At 40.0% G+C, this 7168-nt stretch overlaps 1 pseudogene; it reads left to right on the top strand.

Annotated features, from left to right (window-relative positions):
* The first annotated feature begins 5318 nt into the window (after positions 1-5318).
* LOC101710343 (exportin-5 pseudogene) lies at positions 5319-6645 on the top strand (annotated as a pseudogene).
* The last annotated feature ends 523 nt before the right edge of the window (positions 6646-7168 follow it).

Below are 7168 nucleotides of genomic sequence, written 5' to 3'. Positions count from 1 at the left end.
CAAGCAATAAATGAATTCATGAACTAATAAATTACAAAGTTTAATAAACAGATGCATAAAATAATGACATAAAATGTGTTTTTCACAAAGGCTTGATATGATTAAAGCATATAATGTAGTACAGCTTAAAAATGAATAACATTTGAAATTATATCTCTCAAAAAAGAAAAAATATGTGCTGCAATGGTCAATTTTAGGTTCAACTTTATTTGATTAATGAATATTGAGATAGCTGATAAAACTTTCTTTCTGGGTATGTCTATGAGGGTGTTCACAGTACAGATTCCATTTGAATTAGTGGACTCGTGTAAGTAAGATTCACTAAATGTGGAAAGGAACCATCCAATTGGCTGAGGACTCAGAATAAAAAGGCAAAGGAAAGTCAAGTGTATTCCCTTCTGGAGCTAAGACCTCAGGTGCTTCCAGTTTCAAACTCCAGAGCTTGCACCAGCAGTACCCAGGTTCTCAGGTTTTGAACTACAATCAGATCTGCTGCTTCTGTGGTCTTTTGGGTTAGACTGCAACATGCACTCACTTTTCTGACTCTCCAGCTAGCTGACTTCTCAGCCATATAATTATGACTCAGTTCTCCTCATAAATGCCCTTTCCTTCTTTCCTGCTCCATATTATTTTATTGGCTCTGTTTTCCTAGAAAGCCCTCACATCTTCATTAATGGAAATGACCTCATTAACAATTAGAAACATGAATTTTTGTCTGTTGCTTCTGGACCACCACTTGTCACTGTGAGAAATCTCCCCAGAATAACCATGATCTCCAGAATGATTACTCTTCCACCCAATAAGAGAAGAATTTAGCCATGGAGAAGAGTAAAATAAAATAATCTGTAATCATGGTTTCATTTAGTCTTCTTGGAGAGACACCTGACTAATCAGCTCCAGCCATGCAATTGAGAATTTGTATTTTGAGATCCACAAGTTAGCATAACTATATCTGACTTCCTTAGGCAGTTAAAAGTGATTCAATAAGCTTTATGTTGTTCACATCTAAAGTTGAATATGAACATAGAATGTCAACACAAGTGTTTGAATAATTTCATAGTCTGATGAAATTTTATTCTATAAAAGCTTGTATTTCAAAAGCATACTCTTCTGTTCTTGAGATCCAGTTTTTGAAGATATAGTATGATGTGAGCCTCTGCTCACTCACTGTAGTTAATTAGAATCTATCTCAATTTTTCACTGCAGTTTTATATAGTAGAGGTAAAAAAAATAGCAAATTCCTATATCTGTAAAAATATTAGAAAACTGCCTCATAACAAGAGAAATCCACATTCAACTGGTTTGATAGGGGTACCCCTGTGGCTCAAACAGAAGACATCTGTATGTGCTCAAATAAAGGGGAAAATATTAAGTAGGGACACATTAGATGCCTAGAAGAAGGTAAGACACCACCTACATCAGAATCATTAAAGATGAGGATTTGAAAGAAGAACTCCCAGAATTCCAGAGATCAAGAATTATATTCAGGAAGGAAATAATTTGCTCAATTTCACTCAGCTGGCTAAAGGTACATATAAGTATACATGATTGCTTGGATGGCTGCATCTTGACTTTTTGCTCCCAAGCAACTGTCAATTCTGTTATTCCATCTAGAAATTGAAAATATCCTGCTATGCTTTTAATCACACCAAGAATCATTTCTTCTCTGTTACTTGCAAGAAGCACACTAGTAAGAACATCATTATCATAACCAAACTGGTTGGCTTCCTGATGTGGCCCATTAGAAGATATTACCAATGAACTCATCTTCCTAATGGAAACAGTGATGTGAATCCTTCACCAATGGAGCCACTTACCTGAGTCACTGCACTCTGGTATAAAGAAAATATGCCAATATTTCAGAAAGTTGCATCATAGAGTTCCTGAATATGTAGCACTACTGAGTGAGATAAGTGGAATATTCCAAGAAGTCCTCCAAGATTTTCACTCCTTGGTAGACACATCCTATGTAATTCTTCCCCATAAGAATGAGTGGGAATTGGCATATAGATTTTAGTTTCATAATTAGGTTATTTTATGACAAGTTAAAGAAATTTTGAAGAAATAATCAAGATTTTTTCAGTCAATTAATTATCCAGAGTGAGCCTACCCTAATCTGCTGATCCTTTACAAAGGACTAGACCCTTCCTGAAGGAGATATGAAGGATGAAAGTAACGCTGATATTGGAATTGAAAAAAATAAATGTCTGTATTGTAAGAGGGCATGTGGAAGACTCATAAGCTAGTGATTTGAGATTTTCTCTAGCAATTAAGGGTGGACCCCAGAAAGCAGGGAAAACTGAGAGAGATCCTAGTAATACAACTGCTTGTAAATGGATTCTGCTTTCAACAAGTGAGCTAGAGGGGAGAAAACTGCTAGGACAAGTAATAGCCTCCAACCATACAGGAGAGCACAGCCAACCAGTGCCTTGAATTTAGCCTATGAAACATGAAAAGAGAACAATCACGCCATACCGAGATTTCTGACCTGGATAATGGGGAGATATTACATATGCTGTCTCACTGAAAAAGAAAAAATAGTATTTTAGGGGACCTCTTCCCCTCATACCCTTAAATCCATAACAGTTCCCCTGGAAGAGTTGGGTCCTATGGAATCCAGATAATGAATCCAATGAATCTTAATGGGTCATATATCCCCTAAGGTATAATTGGGATAAATATACTTGGCAGCTGTCATAATCCCAATTGACATATTGACCTTGGATTAAGAGTCACTGTATTAAGAAAGACCAAGTAGAAACCCTTGAAACTGGAACCTAATCAGTCAAAAGCAATAAGGCATCATGTCAATTTTTAATATTTAGCAGCATCCTCCTGCAAGTCTTGTGATTACTAATGTTGCCCTATTGAATTTAGCTTTATGGTCACTTCATAAACCATAAGTAATGACAGATAATAGGTAATTAAAAAGAAACTTAACTCCCTATGCTTTCAGAGTTTATTGAAGTAAAGCAACAAAACCTTTGTAACTTAGTATATGACTGTGAATATGATGAACACAACTATTCAATCCTCATTAAAAGCTGTTCAGTATCATGTAGAAAGGGCAGCAGTATACACCCACAGTCTTGCTTCACTATTACATTAACTCCTACTCTCTCAAATACAGACGGTAGAAGTTCAACATCTTATCCCACAGAACTTCATGTTGTCTCAGTGCATAGTAAAATTAGTCCAGGGAAACACAGCAACTACTTTGAAAAGCAGAGATAAAGACCTAAGGTTATTCTGAGATCTTCAATATTGGTGAAGTTTTTAGGGGTCCAATAATCATGGATATTTCAGAATACCACCTCCAATGTAACAGATAAATAAGAGTTTTACATTGGCGAGCTGCTAAAAATGTACAGGGCCTCATACTCTTAAGTGAAATAAATAAGACACATGTGCAAATATTGAATAGTTTCTCTGGTGTGAAAAACTAGAAGTATAAATAAGGATCAAAATGTATAACTGATAATGTGAAATAGGAAGAAAATGTCTAAAGGTGTAGGGGAAGTGGGAGAGGTAGGGGAAAGGAAAGAACACAAAAGAAAAAATATGAAAAAAAGAAAAAATGGAAACAAAGTCTTTGTAAATAGGGAAGGGTGGAGGGGGTGAAAGGAGAGCAGGGGAACGGGGAAAAAATAAGAACCAAGATACATCATGTACAGGTACAAGATCCCAATGATGAATGTAACTGTATTGTATACCTAAAATGTAACAATAAACTTAATAGAAAAAAAATTTACATGGCCTCATATTCCACATTTGAAAATACTATGAGTCATTTACAGAGTGGCTTATAAATTTCCCAGACCTAGAACAAGAAAATAATCTTTTAGGTATAGACAATGCTGCAAAATTCCTGCCATTTGAGCTGAATGACTTGGAAGAGCCAATGATATCATAAGTATCCACAGTAAAAAATGAACTGAGAGGTCTCTGGCAAGCCCCCATAGGAAAAGCATAATAAAAACTGCTGGGATTCTAAAGCAAGGCCCTGGTATTTGCAGCAGAGAAACACATTTTTGATAGATAGCTCCTGGTATGTCCCTTGCCCCTAATAGCTTGCACTGACTATGGGACTTAGTGACTATAGCACCAGAACTATCTATCATGTGATATCAGTAGGTTTCCAAGTTACAAGAGCAGTTGGGCACAGCACAAATCTTTTATGGAATGAAGATGGCACATTGATTATCAAGCCTAAGTAGATCCAAATGTCCAAATAAGTTTAGTAACAGGATACAGACAGCTTTGACATCTCGTAATATCTGGACCAACTTTTTCTCAGCTCAATTTATGGGTTTAACCAGCATATGGAGGAGAAGGACTTCAGATACAATTCACAGATGGCAGAGAAAGCAGCTTAATGTGTTTGCTTTGCTTAGTAGTGATACTAATACAGACACATGTAGAGTTGGCATTAAAAGCAATGAAAGAAAATCCTCCCAATCACTATGGTTTCACACTGTATCACTGTAACCTAAAGTGAGGACTGTGTATAGAGGCAGAAGTGCCATAAAGTAAATACACATATGAAATCCGAGGCAGTGACCAATGTCTTAGCTGTTTGGTCGTGGTTTTCAAACTGGGTAGTGGAACAAACATGTGGAAGAACATTTTAGGATAAACTGCAGAATATGCAACCTTTGTATCCCATGTAAATATTCACCAGAAAGGATATTCCTTCACAAACAAGGTGCTCTTTGTAATGGACAAGAATTTTTTTCTGGGGCTTTCAGTCAGCCTCTGCCCTAGGCCATCCCAGGTCATATGCACTGGGCTCACGAGTGAAGTAGTCATGGTGGCAGGGACAAAGTCTTGCATGAACACCATAGCACAAGTTCCTTCTCAACAAGTCTGGGATGCTTACTGTCACTCCTGAATATAGTATAATCCACGGTTGTACTGGTAATAAAAATAGATCTGAGTGTCCTGGTGTCTAGGGTTGTCATTGCAACCTATTGGGGACAAAAAGCCTGCAACCTAGAAAAGTCCTTAAAGTACTTCTGTGGTTTAGAAATCACAGCATTTATAACCTGATAGGTGATGAACTCACCAAGAGGTGAACTTTTACCCCTTACCTCGCGCTAGTAAACTGAAACATTTGCCAAGATAGAGGGCAATCCAGCATGAGTGATAGAAGTGTCAGTTACAGCTCCTGAACTAACCACAGCAACAAGGACTCACGCTTGTTTCATTTACTCCCCACTAAAAGACAGTCTTTTAAAATGGTAGCTTGCCATCATCTTGCAGGCCTGATAGCCAAACAGGCATACTGAGAGATCTGAGCAACGCAAAGAGCAGACGGAATGCAGGCAAGACAGAAGGTTCTGTTGCTTATTCCCTTGGCCCAGCACTCCTTTCCACCACAGCTGAAATGGATGATGTCATGCAAGGTGACCTCCTAACTGAAAGCATTCTACCACACTTGCCTTTGCAGCTCCTTTAAGATTATGGTTGAAGGAGAGAAGAGAGATAACCAATACCATAGGGGCATCTCTAAACAAATCCAGGAGGGTTGCAGGTGGGTAAATGCTGCAGCCTACAGATAATTCTGAGAAACATTTTATATGGTTCTCAAATATCCCTGCAAATTCAATCCTGGTGGCCAACACCAATGAGACAGACAACATATTCTTGGCCTTCTCTTCTTCCTCACTCCTACTTGCTGGAGGCATGTCTCAAATAACCATATAATTTTTTGTCTCAGACCGTGCTTTCAGGAATACAACTAAAGCATTATGCTTAATAGAAAGCTTCTGGATATTAAGACTAATTCATATATACTTATTATTTATAATATTGGTGTTATGAACTAGCACCATAGAAAAGTATATTATATTTGCCTGCTGTGTGGAGACGAGGCTGGGGAGGAACACTGAGTCTCAGGAGATGCCAGAGGAGCACCTGGTGAGGCTGTTGACCTGAGAAGTCATGAACCTCATCACAGTTTGCTGTGTGGTGAAGAAGAGTGCAGACTACAGTGCTGCTCCACCTGCAGATGGAGAAGATGAAGAGATGATGACCACAGAGGTGACTCCATCTGCGGTGGCAGAGCTTACACACATGAGCAAATGTCTGATGAAACATGAGGACGTCTGCATAGCGCTGTTAATTACAGCCTTCAATTCCCTGGCCTGCAAGGACACTTTGTCCTGCCAGAGAACAACCATCCAGCTCTGCTGGCCTCTCCTCAAACAAGTTCTGTCAGGGCCACTGCTTGCTGACACCGTCACTTGGCTCTTCACCAGCGTGCTGAAAGGGTTACAGACACAAGGGCAGCATGACGGCTGCATGGCCACAGTGGTCCACCTGGCCTTCCAGATCCATGAGGCACTTCAGGTACCTGGAGATCAGAGCTGTGATGGAGCAAATCCCAGAAATACAGAAGGACTCACTGGATCAGTTTGACTGCAAGCTGCTGAACCCCTCTCTACAGAAAGTGGCCAACAAGCAGCGAAAGGACCAATTCAAATGCCTCATCAAGGGCTGCATCAGGAAACCCTTGAGGGAACAGTTTTGAAAAGAAGTGCATATTAAGAATCTTCACTCACTTTTCAAAAAAATAAAGCCAATGCTGGAGACAGAGGTGCTGGACAACAAGAGGGCAGCCTGGCCATCATCTTTGAACCCTGAATTAAGCTTTTGGGCATCCTTCAGCCTTTGTCGTCATCTCTTCTTCCCTTTTATAGCTAATCTCTAGGGCCCTCTTGCACTGTCACTTCACTGTCCACCATGGTTAACTGTAGCCAGAGCTAGGTCTCCAGTGGAAGAAGAGTGGGCTTTCTGCAGGGCCAGCATCCTTCTAAGGCACTAGGAGAGGGAGTCAGGGCGGACACATCAATTTGTCATGAACTCCTGATTAGTTCCATTCTGCTGGGAATTTGAGCTTCTCTGAGAAAAGTTAGAGCAGAGCAGTCCTTCTCCCCAGGCCTGCCCACCCTCATCCAGCCACGTACCTGTGCAGAATGGGAACAGGGAGTGTTGTGCCCAGAACTTTGACCAGCTGGGTTTGGAAGGTCTGAACCTCTTACTACTTGAGCTGGAGTTACTCGTGGAGCACTGCACGTCCTCTATGCCCCAGCTGCTGGGCTTCCAGGGACCCTTCCCCACCTCCAATGGCTTGTCACACCTAAGAGCTAAGTGCTCAACTAAATTC

The sequence above is a fragment of the Heterocephalus glaber genome, unplaced genomic scaffold (genome assembly GCF_053883595.1).
Source record: "Heterocephalus glaber isolate CG9 unplaced genomic scaffold, H.glaber_assembly_v1.0 deba00001461, whole genome shotgun sequence".
In the NCBI taxonomy this organism is placed as follows: Eukaryota; Metazoa; Chordata; class Mammalia; order Rodentia; family Bathyergidae; genus Heterocephalus; species Heterocephalus glaber.
The sequence above is the reverse complement of the archived record's forward strand: the minus strand, read 5'-3'. Positions and strand labels throughout refer to the sequence as shown.